The 27816-nt window shown below is 44.3% G+C and overlaps 1 protein-coding gene and 1 non-coding gene across 2 annotated transcripts in view; both read right to left on the bottom strand.

Annotated features, from left to right (window-relative positions):
• Nucleotides 1-27816, bottom strand: part of LOC126282290 (dipeptidase 1-like) — a 240283-nt gene that overhangs the window by 118059 nt on the left and 94408 nt on the right. The gene's annotated exons all lie outside the window — the stretch shown is intronic.
• On the bottom strand, nucleotides 21144-21218 carry Trnas-cga (transfer RNA serine (anticodon CGA)). Its single transcript has one exon. It is a non-coding gene; the product is annotated as a tRNA-Ser (tRNA).

Here is a 27816-nt window from a genome sequence, read left to right as displayed (position 1 = left end):
GTGTTATCCATCTCCTGCATCATACCCCCTCTCCGTGCTCAACTAGTTGGAACATCTCCAAAGCAGACTGGGGGCTCTTCTCTTCCAGGGCGACCTTTCAGGATCAGCTGCGATTGTCAGACCGCACTCCTCACGGAAGTCATTCTCACTGCTGCTGAATATTCAATCCCTCACACTACTTCTTCTTCACGCCGCGTACCGGTCCCCTGGTGGACCGCAGCATGTAGAGACGCCTTACGTGCTCGTCGACGTGCTTTACGCACCTTTAAACGCCACCCTACAGTGGCGGATTGTATCAATTATAAACGATTACGTGCGCAGTGTCGTCGTATTTTTAAAGAAAGCAAGAAAGCCAGCTGGGCTGCTTTCACAAGCACCTTCAACAGTTTTACTCCTTCTTCTGTTGTATGGGGTAGCCTGCGCCGGCTATCTGGCACTAAGGTCCACTCACCAGTTTCTGGCTTGACGGTCGCGAATGACGTCCTTGTGGCCCCTGAGGATGTCTCCAATGCCTTCGGCCGCTTTTTCGCAGAGGTTTCGAGCTCCACTCATTACCCCCCCTGCCTTCCTCCCCCGAAAGCAGGCAGAGGAGGCTCGGCCACCTAATTTCCACTCCTCGAATTGTGAAAACTACAAAGCCCCATTCACCATGCGGGAACTCGAAAATGCACTTGCCCGGTCACGGTCCTCCGCTCCGGGACCTGATTCTATTCATATTCAGATGCTGAAGAACCTTTCTTCTGCGGGTAAAGATTTCCTTCTTCGTACTTACAATCGCATCTGGATTGAGGGACATGTTCCCGCATGCTGGCGCGAGTCTATTGTTGTACCGATTCCTAAGCCGGGGAAGGACAAGCACTTGCCTTCCAGTTATCGACCCATCTCGCTTACCAGCTGTGTCTGTAAGGTGATGGAGCGAATGGTTAACTCTCGGTTGTTTTGGCTGCTCGAATCTCGACGCCTACTTACCAACGTACAATGTGGATTTCGTAGGCGCCGCTCTGCTGTTGACCATCTGGTTACCCTGTCGACCTTCATTATGAATAACTTCTTGCGGAAGCGCCCGACCGCGGCTGTGTTCTTTGATTTGGAGAAGGCTTACGACACCTGTTGGAGGGCGGGCATTCTCCGCACCATGCATACATGGGGCTTTCGCGGTCGCCTCCCTCTTTTTATTCGTTCCTTTTTAATGGATTGACAGTTCAGGGTACGTGTGGGTTCTGTCCTGTCAGACACCTTTTGCCAGGAAAATGGGGTGCCACAGGGCTCCGTTTTGAGCGTCGCTCTCTTCGCCATAGCGATCAATGCAATAATGGATTGCCTCCCAGATGATGTATCAGGCTCCCTTTTCGTGGACGATTTTACCATCTATTGCAGCGCGCAGCGTACATGTTTCCTGGAGCGCTGTCTTCAGCGTTGTCTTGACCGTCTTTACTCCTGGAGTGTCGCCAATGGCTTCCGTTTTTCTGCCGAGAAAACGGTCTGTATTAACTTCTGGCGCTACAAAGAGTTTCTCCCACCGTCCTTACGACTCGGCCCCGTTGCTCTTCCATTCGTGGAGACAACAAAATTTTTAGGTCTTACATTTGACAGGAAACTTAGTTGGTCTCCACATGTGTCATATATGGCTGCCCGTTGTACCCGTTCTCTAAATGTCCACCGTGTTCTCAGTGGCACGTCGTGGGGAGCGGATCGAACCGTCCTATTTCGCCTATATCGGTCGATCGTCCGCTCTAAGCTGGATTATGGGTGCTTTGTATACTCCTCTGCACGGCCATCCATCTTCGCCGCCTCAACTCCATACAACATCGGGGTTTACGGCTTGCGATCGGAGCGTTTTATACTAGTCCCGTCGAGAGTCTTCATGCTGAAGCCGGTGAATTGCCACTCACCTACCGGCGCGATATGCTGCTTTGTCGTTACGCCTGTCGGCTTCTGTCAATGCCCGTCCACACATCGTATCGTTCCTTTTTTGACGACTCTCTTGACCGTCAATATGGGTTGTATGTCTCTGCCCTGCTACCCTCTGGAGTTCGCTTTCGTCGTCTCCTTCAACACCTTGATTTTTCGCTCCCTGCAACCTTTAGAGTGGGCGAGAGCCACACGCCACCTTGGCTCCAATCTCAGGTTCGCGTTCACCTTGACCTCCGCTCGCTCCCAAAGGAGGGTACCCCCGGTTCAGTATACCACTCCCGTTTTGTCGAACTTCGTTCGAAGTTCATTAATATGACCTTCATTTATACGGATGGCTCTAAGACCAATGACGGGGTCGGGTGTTCTTTTATTGTCGGTGCACAAAGTTTCAAATACCGGCTACATGGCCATTGTTCGGTCTTCACAGCTGAGCTCTTTGGCCTCTATCAGGCTGTTCTTTACGTCTGCCGCCACCGACATTCTGCTTATGTCATCTGCTCCGATTCTCTGAGCGCCATCCGGAGCCTCAGTGATCCGTTTCCGGTTCACCCTTTCGTGCACCGGATCCAACGCTCTCTACAGCAGCTGGTGGACGACGGGTCTCCAGTTAGCTTTATGTGGGTTCCTGGCCATGTCGGTATCCCTGAGAACGAAGCTGCTCATGCCGCGGCCAATGCTGCGGTCCTCCAGCCTCGGACGGCTTCTTGTTGTGTCCCTTCATCAGATTGTAGCACGGTCATTTGTCGGCGCATTTTATCGCTGTGGCATGCCGATTGGGCTGCACTTACGGACAACAAGCTTCGGGCCTTGTAACCTCTTCCCGTAGCTTGGACGTCCTTCTCGGCGGGAGGAGGTCGTTTTGGCCCGGCTACGAATTGGACACTGCCGGTTCAGCCATCGCCATCTGCTGACGGCAGCGCCGGCGCCGTTCTGTCCATGTGGGCAATTGCTGACGGTCCGCCACATTTTAACGTCCTGTCCGGATTTTACTACGCTGCGTCTTGATCTTGGCCTGCCATGTACTCTGGATGCCATTTTAGCGGATGTCCCAGGAGCTGCTGCTCGCGTTCTTCGTTTTATCAACTTGACACACCTGTCTAAGGACGTTTGATTATGCTGTAGTTTTTAATCCTATGTCTGTTAATACGTCTTTTATAGTGTTGTCCCTTTTAGTTGCTGTTTTAACCTTGTGCCTCGCGGTACATTCCTAAATTAGTCAGGGTGCTAATGACCATTGTAGTTGTGCGCCCTAAAACCACAAAAAAACCGCAATTTTTAACACGGCTCACTGCCATTGCTCTGATTTATGTCAATACCATTACTACTGCAGCGACTTGCTCGTCGATGGGGTACTAGCAGTAAAGGTCTGGGTGGCTGACCAGTGGGATAAATATATCATGTAGAACAAAGCGGGAATTATATCAAAATATTAGAAGTAGTGACTACAGTAGCCCATTGCAAACAGTATTGTAAGGTGATTAAAAATGTTATTAGGAAGACAAAGAGTATGTGGTATCCAAACAGAATAGTTAATTCACAGGATAAAATTAAAACCCTGTGGTCAGTTGTGAAGGAAGTGTCTGGTCAGCAGCACAAGGTCGACGATTTAAAGTCAGTTCGCAGTAAAAATATTTATGTTACTGATAAATCAGATATATGTACAGTACTTAACAACCATTTTTTGAGCATTGCTGGTGAATTAAAAAAATTTAGTTTCTACAGGAAATCATATAACTTTCGGGCGAATGCCTTTCCGAGATTGATGTCTGAAATACTGCTCTGTGATACAGACTAGAGGGAGATTGAGTCAACAATTAAATAACTGAAGACTAAGGACTCGCATGGTTATGATGGAGAGTCTATCAGAATATTAAAGTACTGTGCTGCACATGTTAGCCCTGTATTTAGACATATTTGTAATATTTCCTTTTTGAATTGTCAGTTTCCTGAGCGGTTAAAGTACTCTGTAGTAAAGCCGCATTATAAAAAGGGAGAAAGGGATAATATAGATAATTTTAGACCTATTTCTATGCCATTAGTGTTTGTAAAAGTTATTGAAAAGGCTGTATATGTAAGGATAATTGATTGTTTTATATCACACTATTTGCTATGAAATGTACAGTTCGGCCTTAGAAGTCGTTTAACAACTGAAAATCCTACATTCATTTTGGTCTTATGTCAAAGCGGTAGGTGGATCAAACCAAAATGTCCAGACACTCTGTGGCCAAAATGGTACTGAAACACAGGATGACAGACTAAAGGCCGAAATACTATATGTCTTTTTTCCAAAGCTGTTTCAAAGAGGAAGACTGCACAGTGGTTCCTTCTCTAGATTGTCGCACATATGACAAAATGGTAGATATTGAAATAGAAGACAGAAGGATAGAGAAACAATTAAAATCGCCCTTCTTGCAGCGGTGTACCGTAGGTCTCTAGAAGAGCGTACCGCTCAAAGGATTGGGAAAGGGCACAGGTCATCCACGTTTTCAACAAGGGAATTCGAAGAGATGTTCAGAACTATAGACCTATATCACTAACGTCGATCAGTTGTAGAATTTTGGAACTCGTATTGTGTTCGAGTATAATGACTTTTCAGGAGCCTAGAAATCTAGTCTGTAGGAATCAGCATGGGTTTCGAAAAAGACGATCGTGTGAAACCAGCTCGCGCTATTCGTCCACTAGACTCAGAGGGCGATATACACGAGTTCCCAGGTAGATGGCGTGTGACTTCCGCTAGGAGTTCGATATAGTTCCTCACAGTCGTTTAATGAACAAAGTAAGAGCGTATGGACTATCAGACCAATTGTGTCATTGGATTGAAGAGTTCCTAGATAACAGAACGCAGCATGTCATTTTCAATGGAGAGAAGTCTTCCGAAGTAAGAGTGATTTCAGGTGTGCTGCAGGGGAGTGTCGTAGAACCGTTGCTATTCACAATATACATAAATGATCTTGTGGATGACATTGGAAGTTCACTGAGGCTTTTTGCGGATGATGCTGTGGTATATCGAGAGGTTGTAACAATGGAAAATTGTACTGAAATGCAGGAGGATCTGCAGCGAATTGACACTTGGTGCAGGGAATGGCAATTGAATCTCAATGTAGATAAGTGTAATGTGCTGCGAATACATAGAAATAAAGATCCTTTATCATTTAGCTACAATATAGCAGGTCAGCAACTGGAAGCAGTTAATTCCATAAATTATCTGGAAGAACGCATTAGGAGTGATTTAAAATGGAATGATCATATATAGTTGATCGTCGGTAAAGCAAATGCCAGACTGAGATTCATTGGAAGAATCCTAAGGAAATGCAATCCGAAAACAAAGGAAGTAGGTTACAGTACGCTTGTTCGCCCACTGCTTGAATACTGCTCAGCAGTGTGGGATCCGTACCAGATAGGGTGATAGAAGAGATAGAGAAGATCCCACGGAGAGCAGCGCGCTTCGTTACAGGATCATTTAGTAATCGCGAAAGTGTTACGGTGATGATAGATAAAATCCAGTGGAAGATTCTGGAGGAGAGACGCTCAGTAGCTCAGTACGAGCTTTTGTTGAAGTTTCGAGAACATACCTTCACCGAGGAGTCAAGCAGTATATTGCTCCCTCCTACGTATATCTCGCGGAGAGACCATGAGCATAAAATCAGAGAGATTAGAGCCCACAGAAAGGCATACCGACAATCCTTCTTTCCCTCGAACAATACGAAACTGGAATGGAAGGGAGAACCGATAGAGGTACTCAAGGTACCCTCCGCCACACACCATCAGGTGGCTTGCGGAGTATAGATGTAGATTGGTTCACCTCTTACTTTAGCAACAGGCAGCAAAAGGTCATTATGCACAATGTTGATAACGGCTGTGATGTAGGATCTGAGTGGGGTACTCTCAACTGGGGGGGGTGCCCCAGGGATCAGTGTTGTAGCCGCTCCTGTTCCTTATTTATATAAATGATATGCCCTCTAGTTTTACGGGTAACACTAAAATATTTCTGTTTGCTGATAACACTAGCTTGGTAGTAAAGGATGTTGTGTGCAACATTGACTCGGTTTCAAATAGTGCAGTACATGACCTCAGTTCATGGCTTGGAGGAAATAAACTTACGTTGAATCACAGTAACACACAATACCACAAAACCTAACGTTTTAATTTCACAGAAGGGTCATATGATTAGTGAAACTGAACACTTCAAATTTCTAGGTGTTCACATAGATAGTAAACTGTCGTGGAAAACCCACGTTAAGAATCTTGTTCAAAGACTTAATACTGCTATTTTTACTATTCGAACGGTATCAAAGGTGATTTATACTTCGACACCAAAATTAGTCTACTTTGCTTATTTTCATTCGCTTATGTCGTATGGTATTATATTTTGGGGTAACTCTTCCCATTGTACAAGGAATATGTGGTGTGAGTTGATGAACCTTTTGTCGATTTCTGTTCACGAGTCTGGGTATTTTGACATTGGCCTCTCAATATTTATATTCCTTATTGTCGTTTCTTGTTACCAGTATTAGTTTATTCCCAAGAAGAAGCAGCTTTCACTCGGTTAATACTCGGCAGAAATCAAACCTGCATTTGGATCGGACTTCCTTACCTCTTGAGCAAAAAGGTTTGCAGTAAACTGCTGCATCCATTTTTAATAAGCTGCCACTCGAATTCAAAAATCTTAGCAGTAATCCACGCGCTTTCAAATCTAAATTAATGAGTTTCCTCATGTGTCTCTCCTTCTATTCTGTCGAGAAGTTCCTTGAAAAATTAAGCTGATTCTTATTGTATTGCTGATAGCGTTTACTTAAACTTATGGACTGACTTTTTTCAGATTCATGAACATTTATTTTTATCTGTTATTATTTTTATGTTGCAATTTCATGTACTGACACGTTCCATGACCTTGGAGATTTGCTCCTCAATTTGGTCCTACGGAACTTGACGTCTAAATAAATAAAAAAAACTAAGTTAAACTACGACCCCCATACCCTCATGCTGTGTTCATCATTGGATACCTCGATTCCCACCTCCAATTGCCATTAGGAGCCAATGCTGTGAATGCATTGTAGACAATAAGTGGGGCGTCGAATGCCATAATATCACTGGCGTTTTGCGACCTCGCACTTAACGGGTACCTCGTAAGTGGACTACGCCTGACGTTGTAGACTAACTGCTTTGCGTCCATGCATCCACACTTTAGCACCTGACCTCTTACCCACGGGAAAATGAGAATTAACGACTTTCTCTTGCCACATGTACATGCAGGTACTAACGAACTTAAAACCTACTACTCCTAATAGCTATAATTATTAGTCTGCAAATGAAGTGCATACTGACTTAATGGTATTCATTACTGCTTTCAGACACTGAGAAAAATATCTTCACTTATACTCCTACACTACTGGCCATTAAAATTGCTACACAACGAAGATGACGTGCTAGAGACGCGAAATTTAACCGACAGGAAGAAGATGTTGTGATATGCAAATGATTAGTTATTCAGAGCATTCACACGAGGTTGGCGCCGGTGGCGACACCTACAACGTGCTGACATGAGGAAAGTTTCCAATCGATTTCTCATACACAAACAGCAGTTGAGCGGCGTTACCTGGTGAAACGCTATTGTGATGCCTCGTGTAAGGAGGAGAAATGCGTACCATCGCGTTTTCGACTTTGATAAAAGTCGAATTGTAGCCTATCGCGATTGCGGTTTATCGTATCGCGACATTGCTGCTCGCGTTGGTCGAGACGCAATGACTGTTAGCAGAATATGGAATCGGTGGGTTCAGGAGGGTAATACGGGACGCTGTGCTGGATCCCAACGGCCTCGTACCACTAGCATCGAGATGACAGACATCTTATCCGCATGGCTGTAATGCATCGTGCAGCCACGTCTCGATTCCTGAGCCAACAGATGGGGACGTGTACAAGACAGCAACCATCTGCACGAACAGTTCGACGACGCTTGCACCAGCATGTAGTAGCAAAGCTCACGGCGCGCAAATTATCTAGACTTCAATATTCATCCAATTTTCGAAAATGAGAGCGCTTAGAGTGTTCTAACAACCTTTACATACAATTTCAAACCTCTGCTAAAGCTTTTCACGCTGACGCCCCACACAAAATAATGAAAGGAAAAATTTTATCGCTTACTTCATTTTTGCTGTTCGTGCAGTAAAACTTCAGCAACAGGCATTGTATTTAAATTTACTTTTCTTTCCACTTTATTTCTTTACATGTGTTCGACGCTGTTTCACCCATAGGTGTTTGGTCCTCTGAAGAATCCGCAGTGTGGGGGTTGTCAAGGCTAAAGATGGTGCTATCCTGTATTGTTGTATCCACTGTGCTTATTTCCCCGTTCAATACTACGCCAAACCACTTCTATATATGTGCTGGCATAAGCTGTCGCTAGCACACCAGTCGGCAAAGATGTGGCAAGAAGATCTGTAATATGCGCTGGATCAAGAGTACCTATCAGGATAGAAGGCAAAGACAGACTCGCAAGCAATATTCTGCCAACGCCCTGTAGACCGCAAGCATTTAGATCGCCGCCGCTGACCAGAGAGTCTCAGTATCAGGACTGCCGCTACTAGCTGAGTCACTACCCTAGTTGGCATTTGTCAGTTCACATGACCGGCTACGACAGTGTATAGCGACTGGAGTAGTGTTTTTAGCGGGACATGTATTTCACCATCCTTGAGGCTAACGTGGACTAGTATTTGAGGACTTGTACCACAATACATGGACTCACTCAAAGATAAGAAGATTCCTGTTAGTGTAAATAGAGAACACTGTTAATCCATGTGTGCCGTTTTGTCTCAGGAAGAAAGGGACTGTCCACCAAACAACATCCTCTCCCTTGATTCCTATGGTACAAGACTCAACAGTGGCGACAAGTATACAACAATATATGAGACACACATAGGTCGAGGCAGTCGGTCAGCACCTGGCGATGAAGGTAAGGAATATCTACGACAGCTCTGTTGTAACTCAGACACGACATAAATGAAACAAAGACAAACATTTTTTCTGATGAAGGGGAATATCCCATAGCGGCCACATAACTCATCTCGATTTTCCTGACAGAATGCGAATTTTTTATCGTTGCCGAAAACGAATTGATTAATAAAATTCTTTTCCGGGCTATTATGCCGTGGTCTGATGGATTTCGCATTGTAACCCAACGTTTCGTCCCCATCTGCGGAGGACATCTTCAAGGGGGTTCGTGGCTTCTGTTAACTTCCGAAACACACACAGTCTCACTACTGACTGCAGCAAATTTTTGTTTTCGCGTGCTCCCGCGCATAGGCGTGACGTCACATGTTTTGAATACGCGAGCACAATTGGCCGTTGTCGGTTGCCGCCGTCCGCTGTTGCTATCATCCCATGGCGGAAGACTGGTACACATCTTCTTCAGCACCGGCATCCAGATGTCATTCAATTTCACGCCCTCCTCCTTCCTATTAAAATTCCTGGGGTGTTTCATAATCTCTATAGCCTCTCTGTAAAGCCTTTCATGATATCCGCTTGTGGCTGCCAGTACTTGAGTTCTATCAAAATAAATGTGGTGGTCTCCTGACTGCAAAGCGTGTTCCGCAACAGCTGATCTATCAATCTCTCCCCTTCTACAATTGCCCTTGTGCTCTTCTAGTCGTTTTTTGACCGTTCTTTTTGTGGTACCCACATATACCTTCCCACAACTACACGGAATCCTGTAAATTCCTGCTTTTTCCAGCGGTTTACGAGCATCCTTAGCCAATCTCAGGTGTTCTTGTATCTTCCGGGTAGGTTTGTAAATCACCGCGATATTCCGTTTTTTCAATATTTTCCCTATGCGGTCAGTGAGGTCCTTAATAAAAGGCAGGAAAACTTTCGATTTTGCAAGCGCTTGTGCATTGCTATGATTTTCACGCGGCGGTCTTAACGCTCTTTTTATCTCAGCAGCCGAGTAACCATTCCTGAGTAATGCATCAGTGAGGTGTTCCAGTTCCGTATCCAGTAGCCCAGGTTCACAGATGTTCCTCGCTCTATCCGTCAACGTTTTTATTATGCCTCGCTTTTGTTGTGGGTGGTGGTTCGAATCCCGGTGTAGATAACGATCCGTGTGCGTGGGTTTCCGGTAAACTGTATGGCCTAAGCTACCATCCTGTTTCTTGTAAACTAGCACATCCAGAAAATTTAGTCTCCCTTCTGCCTCCTCCTCCATGGTAAACTGAATCTTCGGATTAATACCGTTTAGATGTTTGTGAAAACGGCCTAGTTCCTCTCTGCCATGCCTCCACAACACAAACGTATCATCTACGTAGCGGAACCAGATATTCGGTTTTTTGTTGGCAGCTTCTAGAGCCTGCGCCTCGAATTTTTCCATGAAAAAGTTAGCTATAACCGGGCTTAAGGGGCTCCCCATTGCCACGCCATCAGTCTGTTCGTAGAACTCATCGTTCCATTTGAAATATGTGGTCGTAAGGCAATATTTAAATAGTTCTGCAATGTCGGGAGGAAAAATTCTATTCAGCTGTTGCAACACCTCATTGAGAGGAACCATAGTAAATAGCGATGCCACATCTTACTGCTGTTATTTATAGATCCCCAGACTACGATTTCACAACATTTTTGCTAAAGCTATGGGAAGTTCTTGGTTCACTTTGTAGGAAATACAAAAAGTTAGTTATATGTGGTGACTTCAATATTAATTGTATAAGTGATTGTGCTAGGAAGAGGATGCTGGTAGAACTCCTTAATTCATATAATCTTATGCAAACCGTATTCTTTCCAACGAGAGTGCAAGGGAACAGTAGAACAACCATAGGCACCATTTTCGTTCATTCCTCATTACTAGAAGGGCATTCTGTTACCAAAAAGGTGAATGGCCTTTTAGATCATGATGCACAAATTTTAACTCTAAAAGATTTTTGTGGTGCAACTCATGTTAAATATAGTTATCAACTTTTTAGGAAAGCTGATCCAGTTGCTGTAGAGACCTTTGTAAACCTTATCAAGGAACAAGAGTGGCAAGATGTTTATAGTGCTGCTTACAGTAGACGACAAATATAATGCTTTTCTCAAGACTTTTCTCGTGCTCTTTGAAAGTTGCTTTCCGTTAGAATGTTCAAAACAGGGTACTAGCACAAACAGGCAGCTTGGGTGGCTGCCTAAAGGAATGAGAATATCTTGTAGAACAAAGTGGCAATTTTATCAAAACGTTAGAAACAGTCACAATCTAAATGCAGCAGCCCATCACAAACAGTATTGTAAGGTGCCTAAAAGTTATGTGGTATGCAGATAGAATAGCTAAGCCTTTCGTATAATTAAAACCATATGGTCAGTCGTAAAGGAAGTGGCTGGTCTGCAGCGACAGGTCGAGGATATAGAATCAGTGCGTAGTTGGAACGTCAGTGTGACTGATAAGTCGCATATATGTACAGTATTTAATAATCACTTTCTGAATATAGCAGGTGAACTAAATAGCAACCTAGTCCCAACAGGGAATCATCTAGCGCTCGTAGAAAAAAGTGTTCCGAGACTGTTACCTGAAATGCTCCTCCATGATACTGACAAGAGGGAGATTGAGTTAATAATTAAATCACTTAAGACTAAGAACTCTCATGGATATGACGGGGTATCTAGCAGAATACTGAAGTATTGCTCTATGTATGTTAGCCCAGTACTTGGACCATTATGGAGTAAGGGAAGTAGCTTACAATTGGTTCGCCTCTTACTTTAAGAACAGAAAGCAGAAGGTAATTTTCCGCAATATTGAGAATGGGCACTGTTAGTTGGGGCACTCCCCAAGGGTCGGTGCTGGGGCCACTGCTGTTTCTTATTTATATAAATGATATGCCTTCTAGTATTACAGGTGATTCAAGACTATTTCTGTTTGCTGATGACACCAGCTTGGTAGCGAAGGATCTTGTGTGTAATATTGAAACAGTATCTAATAATGTAGTTCATGAAATAAGTTCGTGGCTTGTGGAAAATAATTTGATGCTAAATCACAGTAAGACTCCGTTTTTACAGTTTCTAACTCACAATTCATCAAGAATCGATATTTTGATCAGATAGAATGGGCATATTATAAGCGAGACGGATCAGTTCAAGTTCCTAGGCGTTCGGATAGATAGTAAGTTGTTGTGGAAAGCCCATGTTCAGGATCTTGTTCAAAAACTAAATGATACTTTATTTACTATTAGAACAGTATCTGAAATAAGTGACAGTTCAACACGAAAAGTAGTCTACTTCGCATATTTTCATACGCTTATGTCGTATGGTATTATTTTTTTGGGTAATTCTTCTGATTCAAAAAGGGTATTTTTGGCTCCAAAACGGGCTGTTCGAGCTATGTGTGGCGTAAGTTCGGGAACCTCTTGTCGACCCCTATTCAATAGTCTGGGAATTCTGACATTACCCTCACAGTAAATATTTTCTTTAATGTCGTTTGTTCTTAGCAATATTAGCCTATTCCCAAGAGTTAGCAGCTTTCACTCAGTTAATACTAGGCAGAAATCAAATCTGCATGTGGAATGCACTTCCTTGACTCTTGTGCAGAAAGGCGTGCAGTATTCTGCTGCATCCATTTTCGATAACCTACCACAAGAACTCAAAAATCTTAGCAGTAGCCCAAACACTTTTAAGTCTAAACTGAAGAGTTTCCTCATGGCTCACTCCTGTTGAGGAGCTCCTGGAAGAGCTGAAAAATTAAGCAAACTCCAGTGCTACATTGTTGATTTTCTTTATTTAAACTTACGAATTGCCGCCTCAATATGTTTCTTATATTTCATTTTATCTGTTTCCACTATCGTGTTATAATTTCATGTATTGACTCGTTCCATGACCATGGAGACTTCTCCTTAATGTGGTCCCACGGAACAATAAATAAATAAATAAAAACATACAACGTAAATGGCTTCGTTGATGCGGAGAGCAAGGAGAGAAACCCCTGTCCCTTCTAAGAGTCGTCAGGCGCATTTTCTCTGATGTTCCGGCAAATATTTGCAGTTTCCTTTTTGAAATGTTTAGCTGCACTCATTCCAAACAAATATTGTTAATCGTGTCTCTTATGATGTGCGCAGTGTCTAAGGAATGTATCAGTTTGTTCCCATTACGAACAAAGTGACTGTCAAAGACTAATTTTATGTGCCCATTCGAAAGAGCGATCCTAAATTAGTCTACGTCAATACAGGACGTTCCACTCAATCCTCCCTCCAGGACATTGCAGAGCGCCTAAAAGACTTTATTTATTTCTCATCAGTACACCTCTACATGTGAACCATTTGTAGCGCGAAGAATATCGAGTCCATATTCCATTTCTGGCCAAGTCCTTTGTAACATTTCCTTTTTTATTGTTGCAATTGCAAGTCTTGTATCTGAGGGTGCACAAACTGCTCCACCATGTCCAGATACATTGACCCATTCACTGTTTGTTCCGCAAAAGAAGAACGGTCCAACAATCCTGTCGTGCATTGGCCCCCACCAGACCTTTAGCTTAGGGCTATCACGAACATGTTCAATGATAATGTACGGATTTTGAGAACCCAAAATAGGAACAGTATGCCTATTAACTCTTCCTGATAGATGAAAGGTTGTCTCATCTGAGAATAAATATCTTTCCATAAAGCTGTCTTCCATATCAATACGCTGCAGCATATCCGTAGCAAATTGTTGTCGGCGTGGTTTGTTGTTCGGTGTCAGATGTTGCAGGATTTGCACTTTGTAAGTACACATAAGAAGACGCTGGTGAACTATAGGATGCAATGTTGATCGAGGTGCATCAATTTGCCTAGATGCTTGAAGAAATGACTTATGTGGGCTTCTGAGAAGCGTTTGTCTGATGCCCTCCACTGTCTCTTCTGAATCTCTTTAATGTTTCAGAACACTTCCTGTTACGAGAAACTTCCTATACCATTCCTCAATTGTTTTCACATCAGGTGGATGACATTCATACACACGACGATAATTTCTTTGCACAGTAATCGGCGACTTTGTTTCTGCAAACCGTACTACTGCTTGCGCGCGCTGTTGTGGAGTCGCCATTTTCACTTCAGGTGACAATGCTGCACTCTGGCGACAATACTTGGCACTTCTGACGCAGGAATATTAATTCTTTGAGATGCTCTACAATGTGGTGCATTTTACATTGTATCTACTGTGTTTTTCCTCTCCTGGGTCCTTGAAATCAGGGAGGTTTGAGTGGGACTCCCTGTATTTTTTCTACTGGTATGTATTATCAGGGACGGTAAGATACGATGAATAACGAGTACGCCAGCAGCAACTGAGCAGCGCTGCTATATGACGACAACAGTGAGTGTGGGCCGAGGTGGTGCTGTCACCGCTGAAGTAGTGGCTATTCTTCATGTTTCACTGCCCCTGTTAATGCATATCAGTAGACAAATATCGCAGTAGACAGTATGGGACCGCTCTATCAATTGAAAACGTGCGATTCAGCTTTAAAATCATTTTGGTTATAGCAGAAGCAAGGCTTTCCGCTCTATCAATTGAAAACGTGCGATTCAGCTTTAAAATCATTTTGGTTATAGCAGAAGCAAAGCTTTCCGTCGACACTGGGAAACTTATGAAAGATGTGATGAGCAGTATTTGTTGGGTTGCGACCTGTGCCTTTGGAACAATCAAACACTGGAATGAAAATACCCTCTCACTATACTCTTCAAGTACAGTGTAATGGGGGAAAATATTATTAAGGAAACAGAACAAATATAACATATCTGGGACATTATTGGAACATGATCTGAAACCATTTAAACGCCAGTTATCTTCTAGGCCTTCTCACATACTTCGTTATGCAACGCAAACGAAGACCTGTTCACGAAATACGCTGTCATTTTTGTACGATACTTAGCTTCCAAAGACGAATGTGATGTACATAATCATAAGACGTTTGAACCGTGAATTTACTTTCAAAATCTCTTTCTTAAAGAATTTACTTTATTTACTGGTGATTCATAAAGAACATTAACACATTTAATCACACTATGTGAGCGTGGAAGTAGTTACCAATTGGTAACTGATGAAACAAATTACAAAAAATTTTATTTTCAATAAATGGAAATTTTATTCCTAAAATCCCCTTTTTTTAGAAACAGATTGAAAATTATAATCAGAAAGCACCCTCTAAATATCAAGTTACAAGTTATCCAGAGGCAGAAGGAACTAATTTTTGACAGTATGAGCTTTCGGGCTGAGAACCTTGCCGCTCCCTTTTGACACGACCGCTCACAACAACCTCTGAAAGACTACACTGATGCAAATCTGCAACACACCAGATTATTTTAAACTAAAATTTTTAACAACTCACACAAGCACATAAACTATGCACACCGTAGAAGGGATGGAAATGGTACAAACACTAACATTAAAAGCTTAACTTGCCACCAAAGGCGCAATTTGATTTGAAAAAAAAAATACTCTTACGGTGGAAGGGTGGCAACTTTATATACTAAAATAACCATATAAATAAGAACTCATGAAGTGCAGTCTTACATAAAGTGTACAAACATGCTCTACATTACACATATACCGCCTCTCAAGATGATAGCCAAGATAAGAACAAATTTCAGGAATTCGGCCTTTACAACTTAGGCAATAAATTCGTTAACACCGAATCCGACAAGCATGTCAGAGGCAGCTATTAACGTATGGCAGACCGACAGACCGACAGTCAGACACTAACTGCCTAAAAAATGTGGACAGGAGACATACGTGCAAGCTGGTGACGCGAGACTGACCAAGAAAACAATTAGAATTTAACAAGTAAATGGTATCAACATATCACGAATCACTTAACTGCGATGTCTGGCGAACACCTGGCGCAGCAGCCCCCAAACGCTCTCGCGAACCGTGTCCGCTGCCAGCCGTTTCAACGGACGCAGGAAGGCGCGCCGATCTCCCTGCTCACGGCGTCGCAGCCTCGCCGGCCAGACCGATATCGTGGTTTGACTTCTGTTGCTCTCGTGTCGGCCGCGAAGCCACATCCCCTCGATATATGGCGCGGGCCACTGCAATCACGTGGCGACCTCACATGCGCCGACGCTCAATACGGACAACTCATCTTGTGACTCAGTGCGCGACCGACCAACCGATGGATCCAACCGCCAATGACCATTGCCTGAGCAACTCGAGCAGACTGGCGGCCTAACGTATTCTAGCACTCCGGACAACAGACAGACCTACTGACCAGACTCACTCTGACTGACATACTGATCAACTGCCCTGCTTTTTTTTCCTTTATTGATTTTCAATTCCCCCCCGAAGGGGGCGGGCTGGCAGCAGCTTAGTACGATGCTCTACAGCCTACAGGCTTTTTTAAAAACGGAAGAAGAAAAGAAACAAGAAAAACAGGCGATAAAACGGTGACTTAAAGCGTAAAATGGCGGAAAAATGTGGAAAGTTAAAACAGAAAGCAAAGGGGTTGGCAATGTTAATAAAATACACAGGAATCAGACAAGTAACATAGTAGACACACAATTAAAAATACATGGCGACAGTCTGGTTTCTGTTCACAAGAGATAAAAAAATTCACCCAGCGACAGTATGATGGCCGTTCGCAACACTTCCCAAAAGACGCACAACATGGAACACTCAGTGTAAAACACTCACTGTAAAACACTGCACGAAAACGGCGGCACAAAGAGGACACTCCCGAGCCAAGGGCAGATGGGAGGCAGGGACCTGAAGGAGGGGGAGAAACAAGGAGGGAGTACAGGAAAAACCGGAAGGGGGGGAAGCAAAGGAGGGAGAGGACTCATAAGGAGGGAGAGGGGCAGGGCAGACACGAGAGGGAATGGGAAAAGACAGAGGAGGGAAATGCAAGAGGACTTGGGGGAGAGAAGGGTGGCAGAGAGAGGGAAGGTGGGGAAAAAAGAGGATGGAAGGGGGGGAGAGGGAGCCCGGGAAAAGAACAGAGGAAAGGAGGGGGAGTGAGGATCGGAGGGAGAGAGGGCATCATCCAGGAGGGGGAGTTAATGGAAGCCACGTTGGGAAAGGAGCTGCAGGGTGTAGAGATGGAGGGTAGGGGGGCACAACAGTGAAGACGTGACAGGGGGTGGGGATTGGAGAGGAGAGGAGCAACCAGGGGGTGAGGGGGGTCAAGGCAGCGGGGGGTGTAGAGTATGCGGCTATGTTCAAGGAATAGGAGCAGATGGGGGAAAGGAATGAGGTCATAGAGGACCCGAATGGGGGACGGGAGGCGTATACGGAAGGCGGGGCGGAGTGCATGACGCTCAAGGATCTGGAGGGACTCATAGAAGTTGGGGGAGGGAGGGGGGCTGCCCTGCTTATAGCGCTCCTTAAATGCACTTGCAGGCTACCTTTCCCACCAGAGGGAGACACCTAAGCTGCGACTGGAACACCGGCGCCACCGCCGGAAACGGAGGGCGACTGCTTCTCACTACGCGCTGCGGCGTGCTCTTCAAAACAGCAAATTTTTACCACGGCTCAATGTTGTAGAACATAAATTATGAATGTGAGCATTTCAGTACAAAAATTTCGAAAGAAGACTACGTTCAACAGCGGCAGTCGGCAGGTGGCCAGTAGAATAGTTATGACGTCAACTTAACTGCGTATAAACTGGATTTCCCACGGCGTATTGCTTCCCTGGAGGTTAATTAAGTAATTTTAGATGTTCTACAGAAGCAACGCTTCAATCTGAAACTGATTTCATAAGGAATAATTGGGGGGCGCGTGCAGCGGCAGCAGGTGGTGCTGAAGCGAAGTTAGGCGCGCCTGCGCCGGTGCGCGGACGAGGATGGTTCCAGCTGCCGATGTTCCCACGGTCAGAAGCCGCGCTCAACAGCCCTCTCTCTTTTTGTACTTCTGCGGTTTCTGAACGAGGAGCAGAGCGGCAGTAATAAAGTGGGCTGCGGTTCGAAAATAGTTCGGTTTGCCGCTAACTGAATTTGCTCTTCGTCGTAATGAAACAACAATTTTGTAATTAATTACAGCTGCAGCCGGAATTTCTCTTTGTTATTTTAGCTTTTGAAATTCCATTGCGACGGGAAACACAATTGTACGATCCCGATCTTTCCGCTTTTTACAAACGGATGCAATATAAAGGGAAACTCCACATATAAATTCCGCAGGTATCAATTAACTTTGCTACTTAGTTCTGAAGTTGCAGTAATAATGTAACTGATAATGAATAGCAACAATAAAGCGGAAATTTGTTCATTACTCGTTCCTTTGTATGTACTCGTATCCGACACTAGATCTCCCAAATGTCAATTGTGGAAATGGGGAAAAATAATTACATCTCGTAACAGATAATATTTCGGAATGATGATACTATGGAACCAAAGTCAAGACATTCTGAGAGCCAAAGATCAAAGCGGTCAAACAGATGCAGTATTTCTTGAATCCCGAAAAGAATGCACTCAGTACCACACTTGACTTTTTATAGGAAGCACGATCATATATGATACAAGCAAAATTTGAGGATTTATTTGTAGGGAGGAAACAGCACGTTATCTTGGACAGAGAGTCCTCGACAGAAGTAGTAATGACTTTATATAAGGTCCGGGGAAGTGTTGGGATCCGTGCTGTTTATATTGTATATTAATTATCTTGTAGACAAATTAATAGTAATCTAAGACCGTTCGAAAAAGATGCAGTTATCTATAATACGCTACTGTCAGAAAGAAGCTGTACAAATAATCAGCCAGAACTTGATAAGATTTCAAAGTTGCACAAACTGTAGCTTTAAATGTTCGTAAATGTGATTCTGTGCGGGTTACAAATTGAATAAACATACACTGAAGAGATAAAGAAACTGGTATATCTCCCTAATATCGTGTAGGGCCCTGCGAGCACGTAACATGGCGTCGCATGGACTCGACTAATGTCTGAAATAGTGCTGCAGGGAACTGACACTTCGAATCCTGCAGGACTGTCAATAAATCGTAAGAGTACGAGCGGTTGGAGATCTTTTCTGAACAGCGCTTTGCAAGGCATCCCAGATATGCTCAATAACGTTCATGTCTGGGGAGTTTGCTGGCCAGCGGAAGTGTTTAAACTCAGAAGTGTTCCTGGAGACACTCTGTAGCAGTTCCGGACGTGTGGGGTGTCGCATTTTCTGCTGGAATTGCCCAAGTCCATGGGAATGCACAATGGACACGAATAGATGTGGGTGATTAGACAGGAGCCTACGTACGTGTCACCAGTGAGAGTCGTATCTAAACGTATCAGGACTCCCATAACAGTCGAATTGAACACACCCCACGCCATTACAAAGCCTCCACCAGCGTAAACACTCCCCAGCTGACATACAGGGTCCATGGATTCATGAAGTTGTCACCATACCCGTACTCGTCCATCCGTTGGCTATAATATGAAACGAGACCCGTTGGACCAGGCAACAAGTTTCCAGTCACCAACAGTCCAATGTCGGTGCTGACGGGCGCAGGCGAGACGTAAAGCTTTGTATCGTGCAGTCATCAAAGATACACGAAGGGGCCTTCGGCTCCGAAGGCTTATGTGGATGGTTAGCACGTTGACACTTCTTGATGGCCCAATGCTGAAATGTGCAGCAATTTGCAGAAGTGTTGCACTTCTGTCACTTTGAAAGTGTGGTGTCACCGCCAGACACCACACTTGCTAGGTGGTAGTCTTCAAATCGGCTGCGGTCTGTTAGTATACGTCGGACCCGCGTGTCGCCACTATCAATGATTGCAGACCGAGCGCCGCCACACGGCAGGTCTAGAGAGACTTCCTAGCACTCTCCCCAGTTGTACAGCCGACTTTGCTGGCTATGGTTCACTGACTTCTACGCTCTCATTTGCCGAGACGATAGTTAGCATAGCCTTCAGCTACGTTATTTGGTACGATCTAGTAAGGCGCCAGTATCTGTACTATTGATATTGTGAATCATGTACCACCAAGAGCGACGTTCGTTATTAATGGATTAAAGTTAACTATTCCACCAGCTACGTCCGTTTTTCTCAATTCTAATTCGCTTGTCATGTTCCAGATCTCACGCCAGCCTGCGTGAGCTAAACGCGTTCATTTCGGCCTCCTTTACTAATACGGTTGGCTCTCCTGCCAACCACAACAGAAAGATTCTCTTCAATCGTCGTTGGTCCCGTACCTGCGGAATCTTTTTCCGGCCGCAGCGATGTCTGAAATTCGATGTTTTACCGGATTCCTGATATTCACGGTGCACTCGTGAAATGGTCGTACGGGAAAATCCCCACTTCATCGATATCTAAGGGGTGCTGTGTTTGACCGCTAGTGCTCCGACTACTACACCACGTTCAAGCTCGCTTAAATGTTGATAATTTGTCATTGTGGCAGCAGTAAGCTATCTAACAACTGCGCCAGATATTTGTTGTCTTATATAGGCGTTGCCGACCGCAGGGCCGTATTCTGACTGTTTACATATCTCTTTATTTGAATACGATGCCTATACCAGTTTTTTAGGCGCCTCAGTGTAGTATCCTGTGATTATAAAATCAACACAGCCTGTAGTGCAGGCAGTGTGGCGTAGTGGTTACCGTTCCTGTCTGGCGTACTGCGGATCTGCAGATCAAATCTTACAAACAGCAGTATTGTTTATGATGTAGTATTTACGATTTCTGGAAGGTTCTCGAAATATTTTGCGTTTTTAATATTTGTACGATGTGTTGCTGAAAACAAATGCCTCGACTTTTCCTTTTTTTGTGAAAACTCTTAAAGATCGAGAATCAGATTAGTGTTAACGTCCCGTCCACAACGAGGTCATTAGAAACGGAGCACAAGCTCACGTTTGGGAAGGATGGGGAGGGAAAGTAGCCCTGCCCTTTCGAAGGAACCGTCCCGGCATTTTCCTTATGTGATTTTAGGAAGTCACAGAAAAACTAAGTAAGGATGGCCGGTCGCAGATTTGAATCACAGCTCCTGAATGCCAGTCCAGTGTCCTAAAGCCACTGCGCTACCTCACTCCGTAAAACTCTCAAGCTTTTTAAATATAACAAACGTTATTAGCATTCTACACCCTTAGTTTCATGACTACGTATTTATTTCTCAACATACCCTATGGATGAAGACTTTTCTCCCAAGGAGAGATCAGTTGGTGACACCGCCGCTGTAGAATATTTGACTTTACTGACGGAACCACAAACTCACCTCTGCTTGCACCTTTCATCAATATCAAAATTAAGTCGTCGAACGCGTCCTTTAAATTTTGAAAACAGATGAAATTAGGGTGGGCCAAGTCGAGACCTTATGGAGGATGAAACTTCCTGGCAGATTAAAACTGTTTGCCGGACCGAGACTCGAACTCGGGACCTTTGCCTTTCGCAGGCAAGTGCTCTACCAACTGAGCTACCCAAGCACCACTCACACCCCGTCCTCACAGCTTTACTTCTACCAGTACCTCGTGGCTGTGAGGACGGGACGTAGGTCGTGCTTGGGTAGCTCAGTTGGTAGAGCACTTGCCTGCGAAAGGCAAAGGTCCTGAGTTCGAGTTTCGGTCCGGCACACAGTTTTAATCTGCCAGGAAGTTTTATGGAGGATGTTCGATGACAGTAAACCCAAGGCGTCAGACTGTCGCAACGCCCATGTGTGGTCTGGCATTTTGTTGCTGAGGGTGCTCCATGTCTTGTAAAACGTTTTCTGCAGCTGGAAACTCAATTACAGCACGCTGTCTCTAATACTTCGAGGTAGCTAAACAACACACCGCCATGTTACAAGCTAAAATACGGAGTTCTCTAGCGGGATAGGGCTGTAAATTTATGGACGTGAAGAATAAAAATGTAGAATGTTAATAACGTTTCATTTATTTAAAAAGCTTGTAGAGTTTATACATAAAAATTTCAGAGACATTACTTTTCGACACACCCTTTCGTATTCTGGAAAAACTGATACTTGTGTAGATACAGGCAGTCAGGAACACTCGATGTTTGTACGAGGGCTGTCCGAAAATTAAGGTCCGATCGCTCGCGAAATGGAAAAAACCGTGAAATTCCTATGAAGCTTTGCATTGATGCGTTGTAAAGTGTCTCTGGTATGCCCATTGATCGCGACATGTCACTCTTTCCACTTCTGAGCGCATAGTGAGCACGTAAAGGTACCTAGAAATTAGTGTCTCCTGCCAAGTATGTTCGCCTGGTGAGAGATTCCGCGTGATCTTATGCAGCCCGCACTACGTAATTGTCAAGAATTTCCTTCTTCGTGACAGTTCTTAGGCGTACACTGCAGGGGCAATGACGACGCTCGTGCAGCGTGCTCGATGTCTGATCACCCACCAGACAGCAAGGACTTGGCTCCTTCTGAACCGCTGGCTGTGAACACATTTTGGCACGGACAACAAGCTGCAGATCAGTTTAGAAAATATTCTGTAACGAGAATATTGGAAACTTGGTATAATGCTACGACAAATGTCTTAGACAGAGGGGCGACTATTTAGAAAAGTAGCTGTAAGCTTTAGCAGACTGTTGCAAATAAAACATTTCTGATTTTCACTGTGGTTTCCATTGCGCGGTAAATCGGATCTTACATTCCGAAAGGTCCTCAGATAAACAGATGCATGTCCCGTCCAGGAGATCATTTCCGTTCTGGCTGTAAGATGGCGTTCGTAATAAACCTGCTTTGAGTGCTAACAGTGAAACAACTTCATGTGATATTTTAAGGAGAAAAAAGTACACTATCAAACTATCAGCTCCATAAGTCGACTCCACACGAAAATTTGGGCCATAATTTTGATAGTACTCAGTTATGGCATGCTGACTTTCGGTTTTTGAACATTCGCACGCACCAGCTCTCGCGCGTTCCTGCCCGCTGCAGCCGCCTATTCCCCGAGCTTGAAATGATGCATAGCGGAGTGACAAACAACACTCTCCTATTCCCGGGATCTTGAAGCTGAGGGAAGACAGGGAGGACAACATTTCTGCCGAACGTGCTCCGAAATTTTGTTCGAGAACACGCTGTTTTACGCGAAAAGCGTTCGTTAAATTTCATCCTCACGTAATTATTATGAAACTGAATTAATTATTTTCGATTTATAAATTAATTGTACCAATTAGACTGAAGAATAGCGCAATTGCTGCAAATGTACCTCACTTTAACAATGTCAACCTTTTCATCGGCCTCGTTCGTATCACTAACAGTCGAGATGACAGGCATCTTATCCGCATGGCTGTAACGGATCGTGCAGCCACGTCTCGATCCCTGAGTCAACAGATGGGGACGTTTGCAAGACAACAACTATCTGCACGAATAGTTCGACGGAGTTTGCAGCAACATGGACTATCAGCTCGGAGACCATGGCTGCGGTGGCCCTAGACGCTGCATCACAGACAGGAGTGCCTACGATGGTATGTTCAACGACGAACCTTGGTGCACGAATGGCAAAATGTCATTTTTTGGGATGAGTCAAGGTTCTGGTTAGAGCATCATGATGGTCGCAAACGTGTTTGGCGACATCGCGGTGAACGCACATTGGAAGCGTGTATTCGTCATCGCCAGACTGGCGTATCACCCGGCGTGATGGTATTGGGTGCCATTGGTTACACGTCTCGGTCACCTCTTGTTCGCATTGACGGCATTTTGAACAGTGGACGTTACATTTCGGATGTGTTACGACCCGTGGCTCTACCCTTCATTCGATCCCTGTGAAACCCTACATTTCAGCAAGATAATGCACGACCGCATGTTGCAGATCCTGTACGGGCCTTTCTGGATACAGAAAGTGTTCGGCTGCTGCCCTGGCCAGCACAGTCTCCTGAGCTCTCACCAACTGAAAACGTCTGGTCAATGGTGGCCGAGCAACTGGCTCGTCACAATACGGCAGTCACTACTCTTGATGAACTGTGGTATCGTGTTGAAGCTGCATGGGCAGCTGTACCTGTACGCACCACCCAAGCTGACTCAATGTCCAGGCGTATCAAGGCCGTTATTACGGCCAGAGGTAGTTGTTCTGGGTACTGATTTGTCAGGATCTATGCGCCCAAATTGCATGAAAATGTAATCACATGTCAGTTGTAGTACAATATATTTGTCCAATGAATACCCGTTTATCATTTGCATTTCTTCTTGGTGTAGCTATTTTAATGGCCATTAGCGTATTTTCCTTACAATGGTGTTTATATTGTTGGGACAGCGTATTTTTATGTGAGTAAGCGCTCTTGAACGGCCTGATAAATTTGTTTTCATGATATCCCAAAGTTATATTTTTGTTGCGGAAACTTCAACTGTCCACATCCACATACGATTGGCCCACCACAGGGGTGTTATCATTCCGCTACTCTTTGCGGAACACCTGCCGCGCGGCATTGAACTAAGAGGAAAGCTACGCTAACGATAGCGCCTGTGCAGGGATTCTTGCAAAGTCGCCATTACCGCGCGACGTGAGAGCATTTTTACGGACCAAGTCGTGCGTGCAGGGACTCTCGTAAACGGAAGCACTGGAGACGGCGAGGTAATGTGTAACTGTCCACCCCTTACGCGGCAGATACCTTTCAGGCTACAGAGGAGAGGAGGTAGCTCTCCAGACATAGTACACTCTAAGGTAAAAAACAATGACGCATCAGAAATGGGATGGAAATAGGTGATGTTATGAACATGTACAGACAAACAATAAAGTTCCAGAAAAAGATGATGATTTATTCAAGAGAAAATGCTTCACAAATTGAGCAAGATAATAACACGTTGGCCGTTATTCGGCTTGCATCGGTTGATAGAGTTATTGGATGTTCCTCCTGAGGCATATTGTACCAAATTCTGTCAAACTGGCGGCTTAGAACGTAAAAATCTCGAGCTGGTTTTAGGACCCTGCCCATAATGATCCAATTTGGGACAGATCCAGCGACCTTGCAGGCCCTGGTAGGTTTTGCCAAGCACGAAGACAAGCAATAGAAACTCCCGCCGTGTGCAGACTGACATTAACTTTCTGAATTGTAAGCCCAGAGTGGCTTGCCATGAAGGGTAACAAAATGGGGCGTAGAGTATCGTCGAAGCCCCGCTGTGCTGTAGAGGTGCCGCGGATAACAACCGAAACGTCCAGCTGTGAATACAAGTGGCACACCAGACCGTTGCTTCTGTTTGTTGGACCGTATGGCGAGCGATAGTCATCAGTCTCCTGGTGAGTAGTGCAACCTACGTCCTCAATTATTTGCTGGATATATTCCGATCTCTGTCTTCCTCTACAGTTTGTACCCTCTACAGCACCCCCTATCGCCATGGGAGCTATTCCCTGATGTCTTAACAGATGTCCTACCATCCTGTCCCTTCTTATTGTCACTGTTTTCCATATATTCCTTTCCTTGCCAATTCTCCGGAGAACCTTCTCATTCCTTCTCAGTCGACCCAATTTTCAACATACTTCTGTAGCAGCACATTTCAAATGATTCAATTCTCTTTTCTTCCGTTTTTCTCAGAACCATGCTTCTCTACCATAAAATGCTGGGCTCCAATCGTACATTCTCAGAAATTCCTTCGTCAAAATAATGCCTATGTTTGATACTAGTAGGCTTCTCTTGACCAGAAATACCATCTTTTCCAATGCTAGTCTGCTTTATATATCCTTCTTGCTCCGCCTGTCATGGGCTATTTTCTGCCTACGTATCAGAATTCCTTTACTTCATGTACCTCGCTATCACCAATCCCCAGGTTAAGTTTCTCCTCATTCTTGCTACTTCTCATTACTTAACTTCATCCCGATCGCCAGTCCTTACGTTAAATTTCTCCTCATTCCTGCTACTTTTCATTACTTTTGTCTGTCTTGGATTTACTCTCAGTCCATACACCGTATAAACAGTATAAACTGTTCATTCCATTCAGCAAATCCTGTAATTCTTCTTTATTTTCATTGAGGATATCATTGTTATCCTTTCATTAAGGGACTATAATCAAGGAATATCAATGTTATCCTATCATTGATATCGCTTCACCTTGCACTTTAATTCCACTGTTGAACCTTTCTTTTATTTTGTCGTTGCTTGTTCGGTGTATAGATTGAACAGTAGGGGCGAAAGACTATATCCTCGTCTTACACCTTCTTTAATCAGAGCACTTCTTAGTCTTCTACTCTTATTGTTCTCTCTTGGTTCTTGTACATATTACATATTACCCCTATTCATCTCAGAATTTCGAACATCTTGCATTATTTGAGACTGTCGAATGCTTTCTCCAGGTGAACGTGTATCGGTTTTTCTTCATGGCTTCCATTATCAGCCGCAACGTCAGAACTGCCTGTATGTTGCCTTTGCCTTTCTTAAAGCCAAACTGTATTTTCTTTTCCATTCTTCTGTATATTATTCTTGAGCTGTTAACCTGATTGTGCGATAAGTCTCGCTACTGTCAGCTCTTGCTATCCTCGAAATTGTGGGGACGATGTTTTTTTTCCGAAATTCAGACCGCACATCGCCAGGCTCATGCATTCTACACACCAACGTGAATAATCGATTTATTACTACTTCCCCAAATGCGTTTATAAATTCTAATGGAATGATATCAATTCCGTCTGCCTTATTAGATCTTAAGTCCTCCAAAGCTCTTTTAAATTATGATTATAATATTTCTCTTCTATAACGACTCCTGATTTTTATTTTTCCCCCTCATAGAGGCTTTCAATGTATTCTTTCCTCCTAACTGCTCCCTTCTCTGCATTTAACAGTGGAATTCCCATTGCACGTTATCACCCTTGCTTTTAATTTAATCTAAGGTTGATTTGACTGTTCTATATGCTGTGTCAGTTCTTCTGACAATCACTTCCTTTTCGATTTCTTCACATTTTTCAGGCAGCTATTTCACCTTAGCACAGATGCGCTTCGTATTTGTTTCACTCCTAAGTATTGTATTTCTGTATTCCTGAATTTTCCAGAACATTTTTGTGCTTCCTTCTCTCATAGATCAACTGCAGTGTTTCTTCTTTTACCCATGGTTCCTCCGCTGTTAATTCTATGTACCTATGTTTTTCTTTCCATTTTCTGTGAATGCCCTTTCCAGAGGCGTCCATTACTCTTCAACTGAACTGTCTACTTAGCTAATCGTTATCGCAGTACGCGCCGATAACGAGGAGTGATGGTCTGGGGTGCCGTTTCTTTTCATAGCAGGACATTTTAGCTGTCATCCGATGCATCTCTGTAGAACAGCGGTACGTCGGCAATATTCTACAGCCCGTTCATGGCTAGCCATTCTGGGCTTACATTTCAGCATGATAATGCCTGACCGTACACGGGTAGAATTTCTAATGATTGTCTCCGAGCTTGCCAAATCCTACCTTTTCCAGCAAGCCACCGGATCTCTCAGCGACTGAGAACGATTGGAACGTTACGGGCAGCGCCCTGCAACCATTTTGGGGCTTTGATGGTCTAACGCGCCAGCTGGACAGACTTTGGCACGGTAGCCCCCAGGAGGACATCCAACAACTCTGTGACTCAGTGCCAAGCAGAGGGCCAGACGGTCAAATGTGTACCAACACGTTATTGACTTGTTCAATGTGTGAAGAGTTTTCTCTTGAATAGATCACGTAATTTTTCTGTAATTGTTATCGTTTGTTTGTGTGTACATGCATATAGATACAGGGTGAAAAGTATTTAAACCGACAAACTCTGGGAGGTTGTAGGGGACACCAAAACAAATATTTTTCCCAAATGTCATTTTTTCCTATGAGGAAAATTTAAACCGGTGGAGGCCGTATTACGCTCTTTACTTGTTAGAGGGCGTATTACGATCTTCAGTTGCAGGCAACTGCTGTCCACCAGTGTAGTAGTCATTGTCTCTGTTTACTAATCGAGCGATACACCTGGAGTGAGTACACTGATATAGTTGGTGCGTAGTACGTAGCGCACCACAAGGGACTAGCTGCACAGCGGGTTTATCAACAACAATATCCTAATCGCCGTATCCCGCATCATACGACCTTTGCTGCTGTGTACCAACGTCTGCGGGAGACCGGGTCATTTAGCAGATTACCTGGATAGGGACGCCGTC

This window comes from Schistocerca gregaria, chromosome 7, assembly GCF_023897955.1.
Source record: "Schistocerca gregaria isolate iqSchGreg1 chromosome 7, iqSchGreg1.2, whole genome shotgun sequence".
NCBI lineage: Eukaryota > Metazoa > Arthropoda > Insecta > Orthoptera > Acrididae > Schistocerca > Schistocerca gregaria.
The sequence above is the reverse complement of the archived record's forward strand: the minus strand, read 5'-3'. Positions and strand labels throughout refer to the sequence as shown.